Source organism: Heptranchias perlo, chromosome 21 (assembly GCF_035084215.1).
Source record: "Heptranchias perlo isolate sHepPer1 chromosome 21, sHepPer1.hap1, whole genome shotgun sequence".
Classification (NCBI taxonomy): domain Eukaryota; kingdom Metazoa; phylum Chordata; class Chondrichthyes; order Hexanchiformes; family Hexanchidae; genus Heptranchias; species Heptranchias perlo.
The window spans coordinates 13437758-13464964 of NC_090345.1; the positions used below are offsets into that span (position 1 = coordinate 13437758).

Genomic DNA, 27207 nt, shown 5'->3' on the forward strand with positions numbered 1-27207 from the left:
ACGTAATCGCGCATGCGCTCCACGCACACACACGCTAACATCTATGTCACCGTTTCTGCACCGACCTCACCGCCGAGCTGTTGCGCAGTCGGAGATTGTATCGCTGCAAAAAAAAAAGTTTCCAGGAACGCACGGTCGGTCGATCAGCAGTTGAAAAGGAAAGGTTATAAAGTGTTACACACTCCGTCTTTCCCTTTCACAGGCTGAGTGACTTTACTCTCATTATTCCAGATCTTTCAGTATTGGTGGTTTATTCCCTTTCACCAATTTTTGCTCTGCTGCAAATCGTATCTGAGGAGCCGCTGCAACCACTTGAGCTCTTATTGAGGTCAAAAATTAGTGTTGCAGTATTTTTAAGAATTCTAATTTCTGTCAATTTTTGTTTTATTTTATTGCAAGTGCAACAGTTCACATTTATATTTCATAACAACTTGCATTTATATACAACTACTTGCATTTATATAAAACAGTTCGCATTTATATACAGCAACTTGCATTTACATACAACAGTTCACATTTATATACAGCAACTTGCATTTACATACAACAGTTCACATTTATATACAGCAACTTGCATTTACATACAACAGTTCACATTTATATACAGCAACTTGCATTTATATTCAACAGTTCGCATTTATATACAACAGTTCGCATTTATATTCAGCAACTTGCATTTATATACAACAACTTGCATTTATATACAACAGTTCGCATTTATATACAGCAACTTGCATTTACATACAACAGTTCGCATTTATATTCAACAGTTCGCATTTATATACAACAGTTCGCATTTATATTCAGCAACTTGCATTTATATACAACAACTTGCATTTATATACAACAGTTCGCATTTATATACAACAACTTGCATTTATATACAACAGTTCGCATTTATACACAACAACTTGCATTTATATAGCGCCTTTATCGTAGTAAAACGTCCCAAGGTGCTTCACAGGAGCATTATCAAACAAAATTTGACACCGAGCCACGTAAGGAGGTATTAGGACAGGTCAAAGAGGTCGGTTTTCAGGAGCAATTTAAAGGAGGAGAGAGAGAGATAGAGAGGCGGAGAGGTTTAGGGAGGGAATTCCAGAGCTTAGTGCCGATGTTGGAACGATTAAAATCAGGGATGCGCAAGAGGCAAGAATTGGAGGAGCGCAGAGATCTCGGAGGGTTGTAGGGCTGTAGAAGGTTACAGAGATAGGGAGGGGCGAGGCCATGGAGGGATTTGAAAACAAGGATGAGAATTTAAAAATGGAGGCGTTCCTGGACCGGGAGCCAATATAGGTCAGTGAGCACTGGGGTGATGGGTGAATGGGATTTGGTGCGAGTTAGGATACGGTCCGCTGTGTTTTGGATGAGCTCAAGTTTATGGAGAGTGGAAGCTGGGAGGCCGGCCAGAAGAGCATTGGAATAGTCTAGTCCAGATCTAACAAGGGCATGGATGAGGGTTTCAGCAGCAGATGAGCTGAGGCAGGGGCGGAGATGGGCGATGTTATGGAGGTGGAAGTAGGCGGTCTTGGTTATGGAGCAGATATGTGGTTGGAAGCTCATCTCAGGGTCAAATAGGACGCCATGGTTGCGATGTACACTATTAATAGGTGCAAATATATTAGAAGAACAAGAAAATACCCTTTAAGTGGAGAAATATCAAAACAGAGTAACTAGCTTGCTCAGTATCACAGGAGCAAGAAATCTAGCTTTGCAATTCTGTATGACTATGTCAATCTGATTAATTTGTTAAAGACTTATAGAAATTGATCTATCTTTGTGCTTTGTGGTGTTTTCTTGATATTTCGAGCCACAGCCACTGGCTACAGTCCATGAATAGAAGGACCTGCTCAGCCACACAGCTTTTCACATTCACTGTTTAATTTTAACAGTCTTGTTGCTAGTTTGTCTGATTATAGGTTCTCTGTTGACAGCAATGTTGTTGCTACTGTATTTGCGTGACATTAGCCCTTTGATTTCTTAACTGAAGAAACAATGGGACCAATGTTCCTCCCACCCCTATTTGACCACAATTTGAAGGGACCTGAACACACCACTATTTAATACCAGAAGTGGAAATGGCCATCAGGTAGTAATCCTTGCTCTCCCTAGGGAAAAATAAATGTACCTGTTTAGAGGCAGCTGCTTCTCAGATCTTCCAATCTGAGGGAGCGGGACAGAAGCTTGAAGGCCCACTTGCAATGGGCAAGCTGGCTTATGGGGTTCCCTCTCTCGCTGAGACCTTTGGTTTCCTATGGTGCTTCAACTAGTGCTGCATATAAATTGGCTACTCCCTGGACTTTGTCATCACATGTTGCATTGCCATCTCCAAGGTCACTGACAAGACCATTTCGACCTCAACTCCACTATCTCGCCTGATTCCCATATCCCTTGATTCCCTTAGAGTTCAAAAATCTATCGATCTCAGTTTTGAATATACTCAACGTCTGAGCTTCCACAGCCCTCCAGTGCAGAGAATTCCAAATATTCATGACCCTCTGAGTGAAGAAATTCCTCCTCATCTCAGTCCTAAATGTCCGACCCCTTATCCTGAGACCATGTCCCCTCGTTCTAGACTCACTAGCCAGGGGAAACATCATCTCAGTGTCTACCCTGTCAAGCCCTCTTAGAATCTTTTATTGTTTTATATGAGACTACCTTGTCTCATTCACTGCTCACATCTCCCTGTCCATCTGGTAACAGAGCTTTCAATCACCTAAGCCCTAATCTCAGTGGTTTCAGGCACCACTTAGGTCTTGAGCACATAATTTTGGCTGACACTTCAGTGCAATATTGAGGGAGTTCTACATTGTCAAAAGTGCGTATGAGACATTAGACCAAGCTCCTGCCTGCCTGCTGAAGTAGACGGGGAAAGGGCGGGGGAGTGGGACTAGCTGGATTGCTCTTGCAGAGAGCCGGGTATGGGCTTGATGGGCCGAATGGCCTCCTTCTGTGCTGTAACCAGTCTATGATTCTATGACTCTATTCTAGACACTACAAAATCCCATGATAATATCCAAATAAGAGCAGGGGAATTTTACTGGTGTCCTGGTCAACATTTATCCCTCAGCCAACAATACCAAAAAAAATGATCTTGTCAGTTATTTCATTGCTGACTGTGGGACCTCGCTGTGTGCAAATTGGCTGCCACATTTGCCTGCGTAACACTTCAAAAGTAATTCATTGGCTGTGAAGCATTTTGGAATGGCCTAAGGACATGTAAGTGCAAGTTCTTACTTGAGACATTTTATTATGTTATAGATGCTATAAACATGCAAGTTGTTAAAAACCTCTCATGAAAATGAGAGAGACTAGTGCTAACTCATGGCTTTTTCAAAAGTTTATCTCATCCTGCAGACTAATTAGCTTACACAGCAGGAGTGAAGATACTCAGTTTTTAAAATAATAGGTTACCAAGTGCTGTTTCTCCATTTGTCAAATTTTTCTCTATGGTGCTTATTTTAAGAATGTTGAGAGAAAATCGTGTTTGCAAATTTTAGGAGAAAAAATGTACATGAATTGAAACTCAATCTTTGCAGTATTGAAACTTTTCCTCTTGTAGCACAATGCTGCAAAGTACCATCGTGAAGCGAGTTATCAATCCTGTAGGGGGAGCTCCTGATCTCTTTTCAGTCCTAAATACTCCCAATAAATGGCTCGCACAAAACTCTCTCTGAGGCCCACACACTGATACTATTTGCTGCAGTAAGGGATTTCTTTCTTTAAAAAAATAAATAGGAATCATAAAAAAACTCACAAGATTAGGTTGCAACACTTGATAATGCCGAGCTTCTCTTGATAGAGCTTCCCTCGTGCCTCTGTTGGCATCCTCCGAAGTGCCCATTGAGGTACTCGCCGCTGCCTCCTTACGAGCAGCAACCTGAACTGCCCCATCCTCCTCTCTCACCGACGTTCCCACCCAGCGCGCCCGCTCGGGGCTAATCTTGCCAATCTCCTTCACGTTCCACTCACTCCTTCCAGCCCTGACCCTGTGGACTCTGCCAGCAGATCAGCTATCACCGCCCCTCTCTGCATCTCCCTCCAGAATGTCTGTTCACTTGTGAACAAGGTTCTTGCCATCCATGAGCTTATTGTGGATGATTGGCCTTTATGGAAACCTGGCTGACGGGTGATGACACCTTCCCCCTTAATGAAGCCTCCCCGCCTGGTTATACCTTCAACCACTTGCCCTGTCCAGACCGCCGTGGTGGCGGTGTGGCCCTTATCACCAAATCACACCTTGGTCTTTCCCCCCACTCCTCTGGCACCTTCTCCTCCTTTGAGCATCTCACCTTGTTCCACCCCCTCACCTCACCTTTAAAATCCTCGTTCTCTACCGCCCACTCTAATACCACACCAAGTTTCTCACTGAGATATCTTCACTGCTTTCCTCCCTCAGCCTCTGCACTGAGCGACATCTCATCCTCAGTGATTTCAACCTCCATCTCAACTCATCATGCTCTCCCTACTCTGAGTTCGCTGCCTTCCTATCCTTCCTTAATATCTCCCCCCCCATATAAACTCTCCTACCCATATTCACCACGACATTTCTGTAGCTACCGATCTGCTCAATCACACCCTCACCTCCATCTTTGATGCCCTTGTCCCCATTAAGACCATTACCCTTTCTCACCCTGGTCGTTCCCCCTGGTATGGCCCTCATCCCTGCTCCCTTAAGTCGAAGGGACATAGACTTGAACGTTTATGGCGGAAAACTGGTTTAGCCATTCGTCGCCAGATCTGGTTAGACCACATAAAGCACTATCGGGTCCTGGCCTCCTCTGCCAAAACTTCCCACTATTCCAGGATCATCCTGGAATGCAAAGATGACCCCAAACTTCTCTTCTCCACTACAAACCGTCTTCTTAAACCCCTCTCCCCTGCCTCCTCCACCCTTCCTTCCAACAATAAGTGCGAGGAGCTCATGGATTACTTTGTCACTAAGATTGAGACCATCCGTTCAGCTGCCTCTGCCACTTCCTTTCCTTCCCCTAGCCCACCAAGGCAAACTTCCCCTAAGGACCCCCCCTGCCCTAGTCATGAACTCACATCTTTCTCTAGTTTCTCTTCTATCTCCCCTCATGCCCTCTTTGAGCTCATCTTGACCATGAAACCCACCTCCTACTCCCTCGACCCTATTCCCACCAAACTGCTCACCACCCAACTTCGCTTCCTGGCCCTCATGCTACTGAGACTGTTAACAGTTCCTTCTCCTCAGGCACTGCCCCCCTCCTCTTCAAATCTGCTGTCATCACCCCCCCCCCCCCCAAAAAAAACCACACTTGACCCCTCTGTCCTTGCAAACTATCGCTCCATCTCCAACATCCCTTTCCTCTCGAAAGTCCTTGAACGTGTTGTCGCCTCCCAAATCCATGCCCATCTTTTCCACAATTCCATGTTTGAATCCCTCCAATCAGGTTTCCGTCCCTGCCACAGCACTGAAACAGCCCTTATCAAAGTCACAAATGGCATCCTATGTGAATATGATTGTGGTAAACCATCCCTCCTCATCCTCTTGACCTATCTGCAGCCTTTGATACGGTTGACCACACCATCCTCCTCCAATGCCTCTCCACTGTCGTCCAGCTGGGTGGGACTACACCAGTTGTAGTCAGAGAATCACCAGCAAAGGCTTCTCTTCCCGCTCCCGCAACGTTACCTCTGGAGTCTCCCAAGGATCTATCCTATTTCTTAACTACATGCTGCCCCTCGGCGGGTAATCCAAAAACACAACGTCACGTTCCAAATGTACGCTGATGACAGCCAGCTCTACCTCACAACCACCTCCGTCGACTCCTCAACTGTCTCTGATTTGTCACTCTGCTTGTCCGACGTCCAGTACTGGATGAGCAAAAATTTCCTCCAACTAAATATTGGGAAGACCGAAGCCATTGTTTTCGGTCCCTGCCACAAATTCCGTTCCCTAGCCACCAACTCCATCCCTCTCCCTGGCCACTGTCTGAGGCTGATCCAGACTGTTCGCAACTTTGCCGTCCTATTTGACCCTGAGATGAGCTACTGACCACATATCTACTCCATCACCAAGACCGCCTACCTCCACCTCTGTAACATCGCCCGTCTCCGTCCCTGCCTCAGCTCATCTGCTGCTGAAACCCTCATCCATGCCTTTGTTACCTCTAGACTGGACTATTCCAATGCTGTCCTGGCCGGCCTCCCATCTTCCACCCTCCATAAACTTGAGCTCATCCAAAACTCTGCTGCCTGTATCCTAACTTGCACCAAGTCCTGTCCTCCCATCACCCATGTGCTCACTGACCTACATTGGCTCCCTGGTCCAGGAATGTCTCGATGTTAAAATTCTCATCCTTGTTATCAAATCCCTCCATGGCCTCGCCCCTCCCTATCTCTCTAACCTCCTCCAGCCCTACAACCCTCTGCGATCTCTGCGTTCCTCCAATTCTTGCCTCTTGCGCATCCCTGATTTTAATTGCTCTATCATTGGCGGCCGTGCCTTCAGCTGCCTAGGCCCTAAGCTCTGGAATTCCCTCCCTAAACCTCTCCATCTCTCTACCTCTCTCTCCTCCTTTAAGGGGCTCCTTAAAACCTACCTCATCTGTCCTAATATCTCCTTATGTGCAAAAATAACACTTTTAGAAATAGACCTGGATTTACAGGTTTCCTGTAATAACTTTTTTCGGGTCTGAAGCTTTGATGTCCATTTTCTACTGAACTGTTGATTAATTTTAGGTCATTTTGTGAAATCAACAGTGAATTAAGTGAAAGAGCACATCAGCTAAAGCCTCATCATGCTTCATAACATCCCCAATTTTTATCGCTCCACCTTTGACAGCCGTGCTTTCAGCTGCCCAGGCCCTGAGCTCTGGAATTCCCTCCCTAGACCTTTCAGCCTGTTTACTTTTCTCTCCTCCTTACAGACACTCCTTAAAAACTACCTCTTTGACCAAGCTGTTGGTCACCTGTCCTAATATCTCCTTATGTGGCTCGGTGTCAAATTTTGTTTGATAACGCTCCTGTGAAGCATCTTGGGACATTTTACTACGTTAAAGACGCTATATAAATGCAAGTTGTTGTTTGTTTGAAGAAGGGAGTTTAAAGGACCCATTAAAGGAGCAGTAATGCTTTTGGCATAATTGGCAGTTGAGCAGTTGAAATTGTGATTTATTACCAGTCAAAAATATTTCATTACATAAGTGTTTATTTTTAAAATATAAATTTCAAGCAGTGGTATCCCAGTCACTGTGCTACTATCAGGGCAGCAATGGTATAGATGGGTGGGTTGTGCTGACTGTAGGCATGCTTTCCTTCCCTCCTGCAACTTAACTTCATTTTGCAGCCTGTCTTGTAGACGGGGACATGCAGAATAGATCGCTGTTAATCTGTCACTCTATATCATCTCAAAGGAGGGACAAGAGTACAGGACACCGTCTATTCAAAATGACAAGATATTAAAAGACATGAAGAAGAATACTTCTTCAAGTTTTTATTTTTGGCACTATTGGCCAAGATGCGGTGGTGGAGGGAGAAATAATTAACAAATAGCGAGATAAAGAGCTGTGGTTCACCAATCAAGAAATGCACACGTTCCAAGCAGGGAGGAGAGTACTTGTTACAAGGATATTGCTTGAGTGTGTTGGAATAGTTGTAAGGAGTCTTACAACACCAGGTTATAGTCCAACAGCTTTATTTGAAATCACAAGCTTTCGGAGGCTTCCTCCTTCGTCAGGTGACGAAGGAGGAAGCCTCCGAAAGCTTGTGATTTCAAATAAAGCTGTTGGACTATAACCTGGTGTTGTAAGACTCCTTACATTTGTCCACCCCAGTCCATCACCGGCATCTCCACATCTTGGAATAGTTGAAATAGTACATTTGTTCTGTGATCACACATGATTGCTTCTAAAAGTAAACAAATTCAGCAAACTTTACTACTGATGAGTAACCAAGAAAAGCGAAAGTAATCAATTCACTGGATGGAATGATGCTAATTTAATTAAAACTGGAATAGTATTAACTTCTTTTTATGTTATGTTGATTTGGGAGCCATTAACTGAGGTCTAGGGCATCCTTTGTACTAATACTTGTCTCGCTCCCTTGATTTTGTTTGCCCCTTCCTTTACAACTCTCTTCTCTCTATGCCTGGAGGCACCAATTGCCACTAGTACAGCAACACTCTGATTCCTTGCCAGCATGACTTTTGTTTATGTGTGAATCTAGACAGTCAAACTAGATTTTCCACTATTGGTGTAGTTTAGATATAAATGGTTAGTGGCGGGCGTTTACCAGACTCAAATGGAAATGTGCTGTTGTTTGCATCTAGTTTCCAAGGTTAGCTCATTTACATCATCTGAGTGCATCTGCCTCTTTGCTGATCTGAACCTTGTGAAGACAGATCCCCACAATCATTGCCAGGTTGATGTGTCAAGAAGTGCAAATATGGCTGGCAGCTTGCAATCCATCAGAATACAATGACTGTTGACCAGCCTGCCATGCCTACTTTCATGCAGTGGCACTGAAAGCATGACATGCTGTGATTGGAGTGCTACCAAGGAAGCATCCAACATTAAAGATAGTCAGGCATTCACAGTGGTGCCAGAGGGTCTGCTATCCTAGCTTCATGTGAGAAGAGGAGATTCCACTTGCACTGATTGTCTGTCGAGAAGAGGTCAGGCAACTCCTGTCTGCAGGTGCAAGTTTGGGAGCCCTAGTGGGTGGGCATAGAGCATCTCCCATGCAGCCTGACCTGCCTGCCATCCCTCCGCAGGTCCCCTTCTTCTTGAAACACCTGAAAAGGGGGATTTCTGCTGGTGCCAGGCATGGTGATGGTGGGAGAGGGGGGTGGGGAGTTTGAACCAATAGCAAAAAGGCCCATGAGAATCTAAGTGCCAGCAGAATAGAAACAAAAAGAAAGTTAACGATAACCGTCAAAAAGTGACTGAAATACTAAGGATTGAAGTTACCTGAACCTTTTAAATCACCTCATGCTGATTCCCTCATAACTCTGGACATTCATTCATTTCGCATGGGTGTCCTTTATACTTGATGTTCTGCATAGCTGATTGTCAGGAAATAGCATGCTGAATGTTCCTGGCCCCAAATGCATATCTTAATGAAGTGCCTACCTGTTTGAGGTGGACACTTCCAACAGCACTATTCACCCCCCCAGAAGCTTCACCACAGCATAAAGCGTGAGGCATTCCAGTGGGACAGAACTTGTACCCATCTTCTGCTGCTGGCCACCTGTTACTGGTCCGTACCCGATGTCCACCAATGTGCTATTTACAGCAGGGGTCACAGCATAAAGGTCAGAATGTCCAATTTATTGTTCCTCCCCAGTCCTGGGTCAATTGTTGAATCTCCACTACCACCGTGGCTGAGATCAGCTAACTTGGCACAGTCCACATACTGTTGGTGTTTTACGCTGACAGATAGTATTTTTGGGGCCATTTGCTAACAAAAGGCTGTGTGGACAACCCCCCATTCCCTCTGAGCCACTCATACTTAAGTGCCAGCATTAACTGAGAGGCAGTAAGGAGGGTAGGTATAAATTGCTACGTGAACAGCAATTACCATCTATAGTATATAGTGACTAAAATCATTTCAATTAGCAGTAGGACTTGGGTATGAGTGGTATGGAAGGAAGAATGTGGCAGAAAAATGCATGGTAATGGGGTGGAATGGATGACATTAAAGCAAGGAAATAGAAGAGATGGGAGAAATGAAAAAGAGATGGCAATGAAGGTGAGATGGAAGGGAAGAATGAAGGGGACAGGGCAGGGTATGAATAGTGCTTTGAAGAGGAGAGAAGCTGGGAACGGTGCTTTGGGTCAGGGAAAAGGAGAGTGCCAGCATTAACTAAGGGTGTAAGAAGGTAGAATGCTGGCATTGACTGGGGGAGGGCGGAGGGGTGGAGTGCCATCTGTATCGGGGGTATGCAGTGGGAAGGGTACCAGCTTGAACTGGGGGAAGAAGAGTGCCAGCTTAAAGGGACATTAAGGTGGTAGAAGAAAAGCACAAGGTTGAATTAAGTGGGGGGGGGGGGAGTGGAAGGAGAAGAGTGTCAGCCTGAATGGGGTGGAAGAAGAGTAGTAGGTTGAATTGAGGGGTAGAGGGAGAAACATGTCAGTATGAAATGGGAGGATTGGGAGAGGATATTGTGTCTCTGTGAAAGGGTGGGGAGTTAGATGCGGTACCATAACTCTGGGGTGGTGGGATTGGATGAGAGAGTTACTGTTGAGGCACTTTGGAGAAATGATGGTCTGGTTGGTCTGTTGAAAATCCGAATGTCACTTTGTTTCTTTTTAAGATTAAAAATCAATCAGTGTGAAGTATAAAAATGCTTAAAGTAAGCTAGAATACATAATTTTTAACATTAAAAAATCAACATTTTTGGGGAAGAATGTCCCCAGATTCCACGAGAAATACACCACCAGTTTTGTGCCTTCAAAATTTGCATTTCCTCCTTCAGGCTTTAGTGTACTTATGTTGTTTTTCTCAAGTAGAAGTGCAGGAATGTTCTACCTACAGCTTAAGTTACAGAGCCCGAGTAACTGCTTGTTTTCACATGTCATAGGTTTACAATCAGGGTTGTTCTTGAGTTGTCAGTTTTCCTGGAGTGCTGCCAGCTTTTTTTTTGAAGCTGTCGATCACCTTTTGCTAGTTTTGTAGGTTGGCATGTATGAGCCCAAGGTAACTGTGTGGTCTGTGTGGTTCAGTACTAATGCATACAATGCATTTTCCCATTGACCCATTGTAAGAGCTTGGCTTCAGAACTGATAATGGAAACATAAGTGTTCAAAATTACTTGCTGAAATGCATGCATTCTCCTAATAAATGTTCAATATTCTATTTTTTATACAGACTTTTCACTTTTAATGTGGAGCATTTATGAACTGCCATCCCCAGATTTCTTTTATACTCCCTACAACAGATGTCTCTTAGCACTTAGCAGTAAATATGCCTGCCTTCAATTTACTTACAGATCACTGTGTGCCTGGGCAAGTCAATCTCACAGGATCTTGCCAAGCATAAGAAAAGCAAAAAGTCTGGCCAAGTAGCTTAGCCCAAGGATTGTGAAAGAATCCAAGAATTTCACCCGTCTTCAGTTATCTTGTAGAAAACATCGGAGTGGGGTACTTTTGTCCAGCAACAATTGCAGGATTGTAAGTCATTAATGTTTCTCTTATCTCTATGCTGTGTTTGACATTTAATTCACTAGGGCATTGTTTTACTGATGACATATTTACTCATGCTAGCAGATAAGACTGGTCAGAATAGCTTGCAGAACTGGTCTAAATAAACTGCACTCACTGTTCTTTCCTTATTTCTGTGCAACCCTGATTTCACATTAGTACAACATTTTGTACATAATATGTATGCGGACTAAGAAAATTGAAAAAAAAATAATTTGGGCAAAAGTTTAAAATATCTATTACTAGAGGAGTGTGCAATTACAACAAATAACTGCACTTTCTGTATTTGACCAGTTATTGCCATTCAGCTGATTAGCCACCTCTTCCACTCTATAAAATAAAAACAAATTATCGCTTGTACAAATAGAGTGCACACTGAGGTAAAACAATTCAAAAAACCACCAGTGAATCTCAACATGCAAACAATGAGTGATGAAGTTGCAAACTGGTCTTACTGGTAAGGCCTAAAAGAGGTGTAAAATGCTTTTTCCATCATCAATTCTGTTCGTATATCACTGTTGAAAACAATTACTTAATCTTGCATCTGTGTGCACTTCCTGTCAACTTTTTCCATTATATATTCCTATGTCCACATTTATAACCGGAACTGCCTTGTTCTCTTCATCTGCAGACATGGGGCCAGCTTCCACATACACACTGATGACACCCACCTCTACTTCCCCAGCCTCTCTCTCCCTCGACCCCTCCACTGGTTCTATGTTGTCAGACTTCTTGTCAGATATCCAGTTGTGGATGAGGCACTCTTTCCTCCAGTTAATCAGTTGGGAAGACTAAAGTCATCATCTCGGGCCTCACCGCAAACTCCATACTTTCACCACTGATTGCAACCCCAACCGCGGCCATCGTCTCAGGCTGAACCAGACTGTTTGCTGTCATGGTGTCTTATTCAACCCCGAGCTGAGCTTTTGACCCCATATACTCTCCATCACAAAGACTGCCTACTTTTACCTCTGTAACATCGTTCGCCTCTGCCCCTGCCTCCGTCTATCCATGCCATTGTCATCTCCAGACTCAACTATTCTAAAGCTTTCCTGGCCAGCCTCTCATTTTCCACTATAAACTAGAGCTCATCCAAAACTCTGCTGCCCATATCCTATCCTGCATCAAATCCTGCTTACCAATAATCACGCTCCTCACTGATCTACATTGGTTCCCATTCCCCCATTGCAACAAATTTAAAATTTTCATCCTCCTGTTTAAACTCTTCCATGGTCTCGCCCCTCCCTATCTCCATAACCTCCTTGAGTCCTACAACTCTCCTTCTGAACTGTCTGTTCCTTCAACTTTGGCTTCTTGTCTGTACCCCCTCCATTTGCCCAACATTGGGCCCCATGCTTTGGAATCCCTTCCCTAAACTGCTCCACCCCCCCACCTCCCTCTTCTCCTTTAAGACCCTCCTTAAAATCTAATTCTGTGGCCAAACTATTGGTCACCTCTCCTAATGTATCATGCTTTGTCTTGGCATTCATTTTTTTCTGACTGTGCTTCTGTGAAGCAACTCGGAACGTTTTTCAAAATTAAAGACACTATATAAATGCAAGTTGTCGTTCTTGATCCATTTAAAATAAAAGGGTTAATAAAACAGACAGAGAAATATCATATGACTACTTTTAAGTGTTCACCAGGAAAAACTTTTTTACACAGTGAGTGGTTAGGATCTGGAATGCACTGCCCGAGGGGGTGGTGGAGGTAGATTCAATCATGGCCTTCAAAAGGGAACTGGATAAGTACTTGAAAGGAAAAATTTGCAGGGCTGCGGGAATAGGGCAGGGGAGTGGGACTAGCTAGATTGCTCTTGCATAGAGCTGGCGCGGACTCGATGGGCCGAATGGCCCCCTTCCGTGCTGTAACCTTTCTATGATTCTATCTGCTGATATTACCAATAGTCGTTTCAAGGCTAATATTTTGCCACTCTAGTTTGGGATAATATATCTATTTGTTTTGCTTTAAGAGGTGAAATATGTGACTGACTTGTATTGGTACAACTTTAAAGGTCATGGTGAATGTTCTACTATCACTCTGGAAACCAGAAATATGGTATCACTGAATACACCTGCTGGAGAGAGAACAAGAGAGAAAGCAAACTCGAAGCATCCTCCTCTTTCTGACTTCAGAAAACATTCTGAGTGTGCAGAATAAAGTCTACAGTGTACACCCTCATACAGTGTACGTTTCCATGGTAACTGTCATTAGGATTACAGTGCTCAAGAAAATTTCCATTTTTAAGAGAAAAATTTGCTTTGGTGCATAAGTCTTCCTGTGGTGCAGTATATCAAATAATGGTAAGCAGGCTTTTTTTTTGCAATTAGAAAATATCTATTATGGTAAAAGTTTTGAGAACGTCAAAATTATTACAAAAACACAGAAAGGGGGAGAGACTTTTCACAATTACAGGTTATTTGCTATCAGTGAGATAAGTTTGCAGAAGGAAATTTATAAGCACCTGACAATCTGCAAACTTCACTCACCAACAGCAATTAAACTCTGCCTGCAAAACTTGCACTCATTTACAATAATCAAAAGTTGTGACCTTATAGGGATAGAGCAGGTAATACAGCAGCATAGCAGCATTATTATCTGGCCTATCCCCATAAGGTCACATTACATGGTGTAATGTTGTTTTCATTAAAAAAAACAGTATAACAGTGTATTCTCTTACTGTGAGAATAGTATTCACTAGTCTACATAGTTTTGCACTTATCACACATCTATGTCTGTCACGCTTGTCAAACGTGCAAATTTCTGTGTCACACATAAATCTGATTGGCTCAAATTTCATATTCATAAACCAGAAACAAATAACTGAATAGAGTAAGGAACATACCAATCAAAAATGGAAGGAGCCGGAATAAAATCTACTAATCAAGAACTACTAAGAACATATGAAAACTATCAATAAACAATCAGCAGCAAGTAAACAACTAGCAATAAAATATCCAACAAAGAAGAGAATTGGGACATATGAAAGTGCTCAAAATATATTTTGAAAATCTTTTTGGTTGCCGTCTTGTTTTAAGGTTTCCAACATAGTAGCCCTTACAAAATTACATAATTCACACTAAAATCATCATCACACAAGTGCTTTTTCTGTGTTTGAAATCTCTCTCAGGTGTTTGGGTGTTGAGGTTCATGGGACTCCCTACAGCTTTCATTTTGTCTTTTGAATGAAGAGGCTCACCCAGGTAGCAGACCACAACTCCCCAAATGCATCAGCATCAGTTTTTGCACATACTCTATGGACAAAGCTCGCAGAATGTTTTCTTTCTTTAGAATGCAGCTTAAGGCCATCTCCCTTCTGAGTCTAAAAAGCAACACCACACTTTGGGGCTGGAAGAGATTTAACAAATATTTTCTTAAACATTGACAGCAATACTGGTTATTTACAGAAGTTGTGCCAGAAGTTGCTGTTTCTCCCCTACACTTGGTCAAGCAATGTAAAAGGCCTGAGGAATGATAGTACTAAAAGCAGGAAGCTAGGATGGGCGAATAATTTGAAGGTAAGTGTGTAAGTTTGACAAGAAAGATGATGTAACCAACTGTATACAAAAAATAGTTTATTTATGCAACTATAGCATGTTACTGTCCACTGTGATAGGAGTCAGCTGTGGCTCAGTGGTAGCACTCTTGCCTCTGAGTCAGAAGGCTGTGGGTTCACGTCCCACTCCAGAGACTAAACATATAATATAGGATGGCATTTTGGTGTAGTACTGAGGGAGTGCTGCGCTGTCAGAGATGCTGTCTTTTGGATGAGACATTAAACCGAGACCCTGTCTGCCCTCTCTGGTGGATGTAAAAGATCCAATGGCACTATTCAAAGAAGAGCAGGGCAGGGCTCCCTGGTGTCCTGGCCAATATTTATCCCTCAACCAACATCACTAAAACAGATTATCTGGTCATTATCACATTACATAGAATTACAAAGAATCTACAGCACAGAAACAGGCCATTCGGCCCAACTGGTCCATGCCGGTGTTTATGCTCCACACGGGCCTCCTCCCTCCCTACTTCATCTAACCCTATCAGTATATCCTTCTATTATCCAACCCTATCAGCATATCCTTCTATCATCTAACTCTATCAGCATATCCTTCTATTATCTAACCCTAACAGCATATCCTTCCATTATCCAACCCTAACAGCATATCCTTCTATTATCTAACTCTATCAGCATATCCTTGTATTATCTAACCCTATCAGCAAATCCTTCTATTATCTAACCCTATCGGCATATCCTTGTATTATCTAACTCTATCAGCATGTCCTTCTATTATCTAACCCTATCAGCATATCCTTCTATTATCTAACTCTAACAGCATATCCTTCTATTGCTGTTTGTGCAAGCTTTCTGTGTGCAAATTGGCTGCTGCATTTCCTACATGACAGCAATGACTACACTTCAAAAGTATTTCATTGGCTGTAAAGTGCTTTGGGATGTTCTGAGGTGACAAAAATAATTTTTATTATAATAATCATACCTCTGAGAAAGAAGCAGGAGTGTCCATTAAAGAATCTAGTTTCCATTTGAAAGGAAGTGAAGCACATGTCTGAGCAACAGCCTAAGGAAGTTTTGCTCATTCAGTTTAAATGTTTATCTTCCATTTCACAGTGGTGAGGGAGAACTCCGTGACAATAAACATTTTCCATATAATAATCATCAAAAGATTCAGTTAAAGTAATTGGAAAATGACTCCAAGAATTGGAACAATTAATTATTATGTTTTGGGGAACACTTTGTAAAGTATTGTTGTTGTTGAGTATTGTATCTCTTTATCTGCTGGTTTATTTTGTTTCTGTATAAATGTATTTATTTTAATGAATCTGATTTGTGGTTTCAGACTGAACCATAAGATCTGCCACGTGATGTTTTTCCACCAATTGAAGAGATCAGGAATGTGCAGAGACATCCATGTGACTTCCATGCATAACACAGCAGACACGGCATATTGTTAACCTTCAGGCACACTATGTCTGTTCATTGCATCCTTTAAATTAGAAACTGTAATCTATCGTGAATAAAGAGTTTTGGACATGGCCTCAGCTATAACATTAATATACTTTAAATGATAGAACATAAGAAATAGGAGCAGGAGTAGGCCATACGGCCCCTCGAGCCTGTTCCACCATTCAATAAGATCATGGCTGATCTTCGACCTCAACTCTACTTTCCTGCCCGATCCCCATTTCGATCTATGTTTTACATTTTGCTAATTTGTTGTGAAACTCATTCATTTTTTGTTTAAAAATGTGACCAACTTTGATTTATCTTACTTTGAAAGGGAGACTCATGGATGAGATTTTCCATCCATTGATTATGAATGAGCAGAAATTTAGCACAAAATATTTTTAAATGGATTTGCAATCTATCTCACTTTTTCTGGTTTTAGCTTTCACTCTTAATATTTCTTCCTACGTTGATATCTCTGTACTAAACCTCCACCTAATCTATTTTGTTATGGGCCTGTAACAGAAACATGTATAATTTTCAATTGATTATTCATCATTTTTCTGGTGGCTCAGTGGATTAATAAATTGATGGCTTAGTACTAAGCCTTATAGACCAGCAAGGCATCAGGTTTGATCTCCATTCTGTGCTGTGTTTTAGAATTTCAGTCAGGGCAGAGGTAGAGGTGCTACCTTTGGCTTTAATGGACCTTGGCTAGGGACGGGGAAAAAAATGAGCTAGGGTCATTATTCCTAATCACTATCCCGCTGGAAAATACATGAGTGGTTGATAGTTGAGGACAGAATCGGGCTTGACTGAGGTACCCCCCCGTGGCAAATAGTCTGCTGCCACTTATTATCTATACTCAAACATGGAGACTAGCCACTTGCATAAGGTACTGGAGGGCTGCTGGTGCCCATATTACCTTATTCCAGGATGAGTCAGCAGTTCAGAAGAGGAAGGGAGAAAATGGGGCAAAATGTTATTACAGCAAAGCTGTCATAAATTGGAAACTCTCAGCAGTAATTTAAAAAAAGTGGCTCATCACAAAGTCATTTAATCATAATGTCCAACCTTTTTCTCTTTTTTTTCATTCATTCATGGGATGTGGGTGTCGCTGGCAAGGCCAGCATTTATTGCCTATCCCTAATTGCCCTTGAGAAGGTGGTGATGAGCTGCCTTCTTGAACCGCTGCAGTCCGTGTGGTGAAGGTTCACCCACAGTACTGTTAGGAAGGGAGTTCCAGGATTTTGACCAGCGATGATGAAGGAACGGTGATATATTTCCAAGTCGGGATGGTGTATGACTTGGAGGGGAATGTGCAGATGGTGGTGTTCCCATGTGCCTGCTGCTCTTGTCCTTCTAGGTGGTAGAGGTCGCGGGTTTGGGAGGTGCTGTCGAAGAAGCCTTGGCGAGTTGCTGCAGTGCATCCTGTGGATGGTACACACTGCAGCCACTGTGTGTCGGTGGTGAAGGGAGTGAATGTTTAGGGTGGTGGATGGGGTGCCAGTCAAGCGGGCTGCTTTGTCCTGGATGGTGTCAAGCTTCTTGAGTGTTGTTGGAGCTGCACTCATCCAGGCAAGTGGAGATTATTCCATCACACTCCTGACTTGTGCCTTGTAGATGGTGGAAAGGCTTTGGGGAGTCAGGAGGTGAGTCACTCGCCGCAGAATACCCAACCTCTGACCTGCTGGGGCCATTTGGTTACATACCATGAAGCCCCACAGGCCACATGTGAACAATTAATAGGAAACACTGAATCCAAAGAATAATTTATTGATGACAACACTACTTTTGCCATTTTTAATCTTGCTCTCCCCAATTCTGACTGGTTGCTCCTTCTCTCCTTGGCTGGCGAGCTGCTCTTATTCTTCACGAATATGTCTTTCATCATGAAGGCCCAATTTCAATGTGTGTTCACACTTCTTGTGACTCTGTTTTGCATGCAAATATTTCTTACGTTACTGGATTAGCCTATTTCAATTTTGCACATCTGATGGCTTGTTCTCTGAGTTGAGTCATAAATCCACGAATAAGGGAACAGCCCCATTTACCACTGGGGAATCGCACTTGTAGACTTCTGAAATTCTACAGGCTAATCCAGTCGTGCAAGAAACATAGGCGTGCAAAAATGAGTCAAAGGGAATATAAGCACGTGGATAGAAGTGGAACTTGTGGGGTTTTGTGAACCAGATTGCTGGGGCTTGTGAATCATATATGGCTTGTGGGCTGCAGTTGAGATACCCCTGGGTCTCAACTCGTGTTACATTTTCTGGTAGGTTAATTTTTATAAACCAAAATGAATGAACCCTACTCCAAATGAACGAGATTTGACAATTAAAATAACATTCAAACATATATCTGGAATGCACTGCATGAAAGGGTGGTGGAAGCAAATGCAATAGTAACTTTCAAAAGGGAATTGGATATCATAGTAGCTCTTTCAAAGAGCTTTCACGTGCACAATGGACCAAATGGCCTCCTTCTGTACTGTATGATTCTATGATGTGGAGCTACTATGATATCCAATTCCCTTTTGAAAGTTACTATTGCATTTGCTTCCACCACCCTTTCATGCAGTGCATTCCAGATATATGTTTGAATGTTATTTTAATTGATTCTATGTACTACACTTCGAAAGTACTTAATTGGCTGTAAAGAGCTTTGGGGCATCCTAAAGTTGTGAAAGGCGCTATAGAAATGCAAAGTTCTTCCGACATCAATTGCCCCCTGCACTAATGTTATTCCTGTTGTGTCTCCCTAAACACAGCATCCCCACCCTCCCCCTTTCACAAGCAGAGAGATACAGCAAACCCTTCCTACGCTGTTAGGCTGCTCCTTGCTCCAAAACCGCGTCCCCGCTGGGCGCGCTCCCGTGGGGAGCGAACGCGCGCACGTTACGCGATGACTTAATGGCTGGTCGTTGCGGCTATGACGTAAGCACGTTAGCGACGGGTTGGTGCTCGGGAGGCCCAGCGTCTGTGTGGGGATTGTTCGGAGCGTCGTCCTGTGCTCGGCTTGTGTGTGTGTGATTGAGAGCGAACTACGGGGCCGGGGAGGCGGCGGTAGCGGCAGCGGCAGCGGCAGCAACATCACCCCCCCCCCTCACCCCGAGAGGCCTTAACACCCGTATTAAAAATAAAACAATATCCGCCCGCGTTCGCTGTGTAACCGGCCGCTGAACAGCAGCCCCGAACCCTGAGGCTTTCGGCGGCGGCGGCGGCGGGGCCGGAGTAGACCGGGCAACGGCAACGCCAGCGCTAGGAGGGGAGGAGGAGAGGAGGAGGAGGAGGAGGGGGGTTGGGAGGTGATTGGGCCGGTGCTGCCGTATTTGTGACGGGCTGTCAGCGGGGCTGGGCCTCGAAAGAGAGAAGAGAACAGATTGAGCGACCGAGTGCGGAGAGAGAAAGGGAGGAAAAGCCGCGGCTCCGGGCACCAGTCCAGCGAGCGAGCGAGCGAGCGGCGGCCGTTGCCAAGAGGAAACTCGGCCACTCGCACAGCACAGGTAAAAGCAACAAATATATATATATATATATATACACTGCGGCTGGGTGGGTGGGTGGGTGGGTGGATGGATGGGCGTTGTTTGATGTGAGGGTGAGTTTCTGTTGTGGGAACCAATAAAAGCGGAAATGCATATCGCTGTAATACAAATTTATTTTTAAAATGTAGTAGATTTTCTTTTTGTGCAAAAATGTGCAAACTCGGCGCAGCTTCTGCCTGCTCTGAGCTGGCACATTTTGGCAGGGCTTTTTTTTTTGTTTGTTCAGCAAGAAAAGGAGGGGGGGTGGTGGTGGAGAGAAAGACTCCCACCCAGCACTTGACGACGAAAGAAGTGAGAAGAGAAGACACTTTAATTTTTTGAAGACTTATTTTTTTTTAATGTTTTTGGGAAGAATGAGAGTTTTTGTATTAATGTGCAAACATCGTTCGTTAAGGGTGGCGTGTATGAGCTGCATTCTGACGGGGTGGGGGGAATGGGATTTTAAGAATCCGGAAAGTGGACAATTTTTTTCCCTTTTGGAAATCCTATTTTTTTAAAAAGAAAAACGAGAACTAAAAAACTTGATTCACTATGTTGACAAAGCCTGAACGTACCGACGGCATTGCAACGCGTGTTACAATTCACACACACCTAGACTATTTAAAAATGTGACTAATGTCTGTAGTACAGCTGCAGATTTGGACGGGAAGCAGTGTTAAATAGTTCACATTATATATCACCCTGCAGCAAAATAATAGAGACCGTGTGTGAAAGGAAAATACCATATTAGTTTATATACCAATGTAAAGTTTTCACGGGTATGTGGAATTCCATTAAAACATTTGAAGAGAATAGCACCAAAGCTGTAAATAAACGTTACATGAATTAATAGGGGAGTTTAAGAAAAGGTGAAATACTGTCAGCAGTTTTGTAACGCATGGGGATTCCCCCCTCCCCGCGTTGTATATGGGCAGTTTCGAGCACCGTTGTGATACTGAGCTGTTAATCTGTGCTGCCCCTTTAAGGCGACTGCTCAAGTACTAGTGGGAATTCAGGCAATTGTAACTTTGTCAGATCATAGTGAATTAGAGGTCAGTAAATTGCTTGTAAGTTTCAGGCTCCAGGTCGGAACAAGTTTTTCACCTGTACCAAATTGTCGTGTCTGGTGTGTGACGTGTGTGTGCCAGAAGTAGTTTTATTTGTTAAAAATTGCAGTGTTCTCTTTATAAATCCTTAGTAAAATTCAGAAAAGCTTGAAATCCTGTCATAATTTATTTTTGTTATGACAGTAGATAGTTGGAACATGATTATAAAACAGTACGCTTATCAAAAGGGTTAATTTGACATTGTAAACCAAAAGAGCAAAGTTCCATTTGGTTTATATTAATCATTTGAGTCTCAAGAGTATTGCCTTGAAATTGTGTGTGCTATTTTTTGTAATGTACATACCGTTATGGGGTTGTTTTAGTTTCGGTCTGCTTTTTGTGCTGTGTGGCTGGCCATTGTGGACTCTGCCATCAGAAAGCTTCCCATCATTTGTTGAAAATTTCAGTCACTCAGGAAATTCTGGGGGCCAATCTCTCCAACTTCCTTCCTATCCCACTCAACCCTTCCTATCCCACTCAACTGATCCACCACTGTCCCATTGGACTCTGCCAGCAGATCGACAATGGCCACTACTCATCACATTTCCCTCCAGAATGCCTTTTCACTTGCAAACAATGCCCTTGCCGTCCATGACCTTATTTTGGATGATTGCATTGACATCACAGCTTTGACTAAAACTTGGCTCACAGGTGGTGACACCTTGCTCCTTACTAAAGCCACCCAAACCACCGTGGTGGCTGTGTGGCCCTTATCACCAAATCACACCGTTGGACTTTTTCCCCCCCCAACTCCTCTAGCATTTACTGCTCTGGCACCACCTTCTTTGAGCAACTCATCTTGATCCACCCCTCTTGCTTGTCTTTTAAAATCCTTCTCCTCTACTGTCCCATCCCAAGCTATTTCCTGAGAGGTCCTCCCTACTTTTCTCACTCAGCCTATGTGCTGAGCATTCTTCATCCATAGAGATTTCGATCTCCATCTCAATTCACCTTTCCCTCCTGTCCTCCTTAAACCTCTCCCTTCATATAAACTCATCTACCGATATTCACAGCCTATTGACTTTACCATCTTGCATGCCTTTCTGTTCCCATGGTCGTCTTCACCCACTTTCTTGTATCCATCACCACTCACGCCACCCCACCCCCACAAACCACTTCTTTCTGTGTCCTGTCTTGGGAAAATAAAACTCCCTGAAGTCACTTACGATTGCACTTTAAAGTTGCCAACTGCCTAGCCGTTATTCCACATGATAGTTCTGCAGCCATTGGATTTCCTCAACCATTCCCTCACCTTTGATGCCCTTGTCCCCAGTAAAACCTTTGCTCTTCCATCCTGGTCATGTCCCCGGCATTCTCCTGATCTTCGCTCCTTCAAGTCAAAGGCATTACGGACTTGAGCATATCTTGTGCACAACTGGTTTAACCACCCGTCACCAGATCTGGCTGGACCACTTCAAACTTTATCAGGCCACATTCTCCTGCCAAAACTGTCCACAATTTCAGGATCATCCCGGAGAGCAAAAATACTCCGCTATGAACCATTTCCTTAAACCCATCTCCACTGTTCCCTCGACCCTCATCTCCAACAAATGCGAGGACTTCTTTGTCACTAAGATTGAAAGCACCCTTTCAGCTGCCTCTGCTGCTCCCCCCCCCCCCCCCCCCCCCACTTTCCTCTTGGCCACCAAGCCAAACCTACCCTCTGCCCCAATCCTGAGCCTGAATCTTTAGTTTCTTCCATATCTCCCCTCATACCTTCTGAGTTCATCTTGTCCAGGAGAGCCACCTCCAGCACCAATCCCACTAAACTGCTGACCACCAACTTCACTTACTGGCCCCCATGCTAGATAACGTTGTAAATGGTTCCCTATCCTTGGGTACTTTTTTCCCACCCTCCCTTTCAAAACTGCTGACATCACCCCTCCCCAGAAACCACTGCCAACCCCTTTGTCCTCCTTTTCTTCTCTAAAGTCCTTGTACATGTTCTTGCCTGCCAAATCCAAGCATATTTTTCCTGCATCTGCATGTTTGAATTTCTCCAATCAGGTTTTTGTGCCTGCGACTGAACTGAAATGGCCCTAACCAAAGTCATAAACAACATCCTCTATAACTGATCATAATATGTTATCCCTCCTTATCCTCCTCGACCACTTTGTAGGCTTTATCAAGGTTGGCCCTTGGAATCCTCCAAAGAACTATCCTTGCCCCCTCCTTTTCCTCATCTACATACTGCCCCTTGACGATATCATCCGCAGACATGGGGTCGGCTACCACATGTACGCTGATGGTTCCCAACTCTGCTTTTCTGTCCCTTCTGTCTCTATTCCTTCACTGGTTCTGTGTTGTCAGACTGCTTGTCCGATATCCAGTCATGGATGAGCCGCAGTTTCCTTCAGTTAAACATTGGGGAGACTGAAATCATCACCTTTGGCCCTGCCACAAACTCCGTCCCCCTGCCACCGATTGCATCCCCCTACCTGGCCGTTTTCTCAGACTGAACCAGACTGTTAACAGCCATGGTGTCCTGTACGACCCCGAGCTGAGCTTCCGACCCCATCTACTCTATTACAAAAATCGTCTACTTCACATATCAGTGCCCAGCTGAGCCCATCTGCTGCTGAAACTGTGATCTATGCCTTTGCCGCCTTCAGATCTGACTATTGCCATATTCTCCTGACTGGCATCCCATGCTACATGGTTTGTAAACCTCAGCTCATCCAAAACTCTGCTTGCTGTTATCCGATCCCACACCAACTCCCGCTCACCCATCACATCTGTCCTTGCTGACCTACATTGGCAGCCGGTCTCTCAACTTCTCCAATTTAAAAGCCTCATCCTCATGTTTAAATCGCTTTGTAGTCTTGCCCCTTCCTATCTCAGTAAGCTCCTCCAGCCGTACAGCCCCCTCAGAACTCTGTCCTTTTGTGTATCCTCACTTCCTCCTTTTGCACCCCCCCCCCCCCCCCCCCATCCAACCAATTGACGGCCATGCCGTCAGCCATCCAAGCATCACTCTCTGAAATTCCCTCCCTAAACTCTTGCGCCTCTCCACCTTCCTCCTCTTTTAAGATCTTACTTAAAATCCAGCTCTTTGATCAAGCTTTTGGTCACTCCTATTATATCCTTCTTTGGCTCGGTGTCTATTTTTGTCTGATTATGCCTCTGTGAAACATCTTGGGATGTTTGTCTATGTTAAAGGTGCTATATGAATGCAAGTTGTTTATGTGAAGTCGATCTATAACTTCGTTATATTGGAGGCTTTTCTGCCACGTGGATGATGCTCGAAAGCTCAGTATCTCTTCTGATAGCCTGAATAATATGGTTGGACATCAAACACCTTTGCAGGATGTCACCACTACTATATGAACTTAACAGTCAATTGGGAATCTCGTCGCTGATTCCCCTATGTGCTTGCATATAGAGAGATAACTGGGTGGCTAATTTTGTGACATTGGAGAAGAAATACTGCGTGTTTACGCTAGTACATGAAGTAGTTTAGTCTGATCCCAGTATGTGTACTCACTGACTCTTTTTATTGGCAAGTCAGACGTTGAGGACTAATTGGGAGTAAATCTAATGCTTTATATTAATTAGTGATCTTCGTGTTACTTTGTAGGCAAGTAGAAGAATTAGGAAGTAGAGAGCAAAACTTCCAAAAATAAAATAGGTGATTATATGCTGTAAACTTATTGCAGCCTTTTTGAGTCGAAGCATGCCCACAGCCAATAAGGTTCCATTATCCTACCTTTTACCATGCCTTTGGTCCCCTCCCCAACTCTTGCATAGTTATTATTTAGTATCAAGTTTCACCTTTGGGAAATGCTTTGAGCCATTTTATAAGTGCAACTTGTATGAACAGAATAATCTGAGACTTGTAATTGTTTCAAATAGGACAACATCAGGCGAGATCTATGTGCATGCCTCTGGGGTTAGCTAGTATTTTAGAACTTTGCCATATTATTTTAAGAAACTTGGAGTCAGTAAAGAATACGTGCAGTCTACTCAGTTGCTCAATTCAGATGATCATTCAAATTTTTAACATCAAATTCCCATTTTCTTGTGTTAATTCAAATTGTTGCATAGTTCAGTGCTTTAGTGCAAAAAAATGACTACTCATGTGTTCTAGAATTTCAACATAAGCACTCTTATCTTGGTTGTCAACCGAATTATGGATCTGTTTTTTTTCAATAAAAGTAATTGTCAGCTATGTGCACAGCTTGAAAATTCTTACTCTTCTGATCCTGCTTTTGTGTTTGCTTATTAAAAAAAAAGGAATGGGTATATAGCACATATAATATAAGGTTTGCTGTTGTATGCTGGTGCCTTTTATTTATTGCATGAATTACCAGTATTACTTCAGTGGATAATGAATTGTTTGCTACCATAGAGGTAGAAAAGCAGTTGATTGCAAATAGATCAGGACCTGCAGTATTATCCCTCCAATATATTACAGCTCCCTCGGGTGAACTTGTGTCCAGTTCTGGGCACCGCACTTTAGGAAAGATGCGAAGGCCTTAGAGAGGGTGCAAAAGAGATTTACTAGAATGATTCCAGGGGTGAGGGACTTCAGTTACATATAGACTGGAGAAGCTGGGGTTGTTCTCCTTGGAACAGAGACGGTTGCGAGGAGATTTGATAGAGGTATTCGAAATCATGAAGGGTCTAGACGGAATAGACAGAAACTGTTCCCATTGGCGGAAGGGTCAAGACCAGAGGACATAGATTTAAGGTGATTGTTTCTTTTGCCAAAGGTGACATGAGGAAAAACTTTGTTATACAGCGAGTGGTTTAGGATCTGGAATGCACTGCCGGGGGTGGGGGGGGTGGAGGTGGATTCAGTCATGGCCTTCAAAAGGGAACTGGATAAGTACTTGAAAGGGAAAAACTTTGCAGGGCTACGGGGATAGGGCGGGGGAGTGGGACTAGCTGGATTGCTTTTGCATAGAGCCGGCGCGGACTCTGAGCTGTAACCTTTCTATGATAAATTGTAAAGTGTGCATTCATTCCTGCTCCCAATCTACTACTGTCCTTCTAGGTGTGGCACTTCTAAGAAGAATTGTTTTGTTGTGTAACTATCATTAAAAACAAATCGGGTAAATTTTGTCTCATCAAGGGATATCAGTCTTAGGGAGTGGAGCACTTTTTGCACTTAGTGCCAGCAATCAATCACTCCCACATTGGGTTCAACACAACTAGTTTCAGAGCAAAGTCCCCTTTTTGCTGACTTAACGTGCATTCATGCCAACCTCAGAAGATTATTGCTTGAATACACCAGTGTGAATTTTTCTGCTCCTTACAGCAGCCATTTGTACTAAATTAGATGTTTTTTGTTGTGATCTCACGTTGTCCAAGAACTGAGTTGGAACTATCTCAATTCTTTTTGATTAGAAGCCTAACAGTCATCCGATCAATCTGAACTGTTTTTGAAACTTTGGATTTGAGGTGAAAGGTCAGTGTGCGAACCCATTATTTTGCATGCAATTATTTGAGGGTGAGAATTCACTTTCTGCTTTAACTCCAGTCTGGTTTGCTGGTGCATGTGCTAGATGGTACAGTACTATGCTTTGGGAGATGAGGGTTTAAAATAATGGAGTTTGAAGGTAAAATACTGTTAAATATCTGATTGTGGCTAGATGGAACATGTGCTTTGCTGCAGTTATAATGATTTGACTTTAAAATTCTCAACTTTAAGCAGCAACTTGCAGTTCAAAAGCTTTATGTATCTCCTAAATTTAGTTTTCACTAATGCTTTAAACATCTAAAACATATAATTGCAGGATGAAAGTGCTTTCCCATGTTGTCATTAGGATTTCAGTGAACTGTAATGGTGGGCGTGTGAAATGTTTATACTATGTCCACTTGAAATGTGAAAACCACCCAGCAGTACAATTATATATCTTGTTCTTCCCGTTTTGGATTATGTCTGGAGAGCTATAGCATGTCGAGTTATATAACATGCATTGAGATGAAATACTGGCAGTTGCAGGTCTGTTGCTTGTGGTAGGTGAAGAATATTACACAAGAAATGTATTGGCACAACACTAACATGTATTGGTTTATATGCTATTTTTTTAAAGCATATTGGTAGCATTATGCAAATAGGTCTTCAATACTTTCATGTATAAAATTCTATAAGGACGAATCCTATTCAGAGGATTAATATGTAACAATTTTAATCATGTTCTTGTTCACGCACTGTTCTTTGATTTAACTGATAGATAAACGTTTGCCTTGGTTCAGTGATACACTCTTGCCTCCGAGAGTGGGCTCAAGCCCCACTCCAGCACATAATCTGGACTCTCACCAGTGCAGTACTCAGAGTGCTGCACTGTTGAAGGTGCCATCGTTAGAATGAGATGTTAAACTCGGGTGGATGTAAAAGATCACATAGCATTATTTGAAGAAGAGCAGGGAGTTCTCCTGGTGTCCTGGCCAACATTTATCCCTCAACCAACATCAGATTTAACTTGCTGTTAATGAGATCTC

The 27207-nt window shown here is 43.3% G+C and overlaps 1 protein-coding gene and 1 long non-coding RNA gene across 3 annotated transcripts in view; both read left to right on the plus strand.

Annotated features, from left to right (window-relative positions):
* The first annotated feature begins 47 nt into the window (after positions 1-47).
* On the plus strand, positions 48-16640 carry LOC137340284 (uncharacterized). 2 transcript variants are annotated; one of them, XR_010966751.1, is made up of 5 exons: positions 48-163; positions 10958-11138; positions 13183-13471; positions 14576-14686; positions 16025-16640. It is a non-coding gene; the product is annotated as an uncharacterized lncRNA (long non-coding RNA). The 2 variants fall into 2 exon arrangements; XR_010966752.1 differs by having other exon boundaries at positions 13183-13355.
* A 2457-nt stretch (positions 16641-19097) lies between these two features.
* shoc2 (SHOC2 leucine rich repeat scaffold protein) overlaps positions 19098-27207 on the plus strand; it is an 82074-nt gene continuing 73964 nt past the window's right edge. Inside the window, exon 1 of the mRNA XM_068002117.1 lies at positions 19098-19636. The gene's annotated coding sequence lies outside the window, so the exon portion shown is untranslated. The remainder of the gene's footprint in view (positions 19637-27207) is intronic.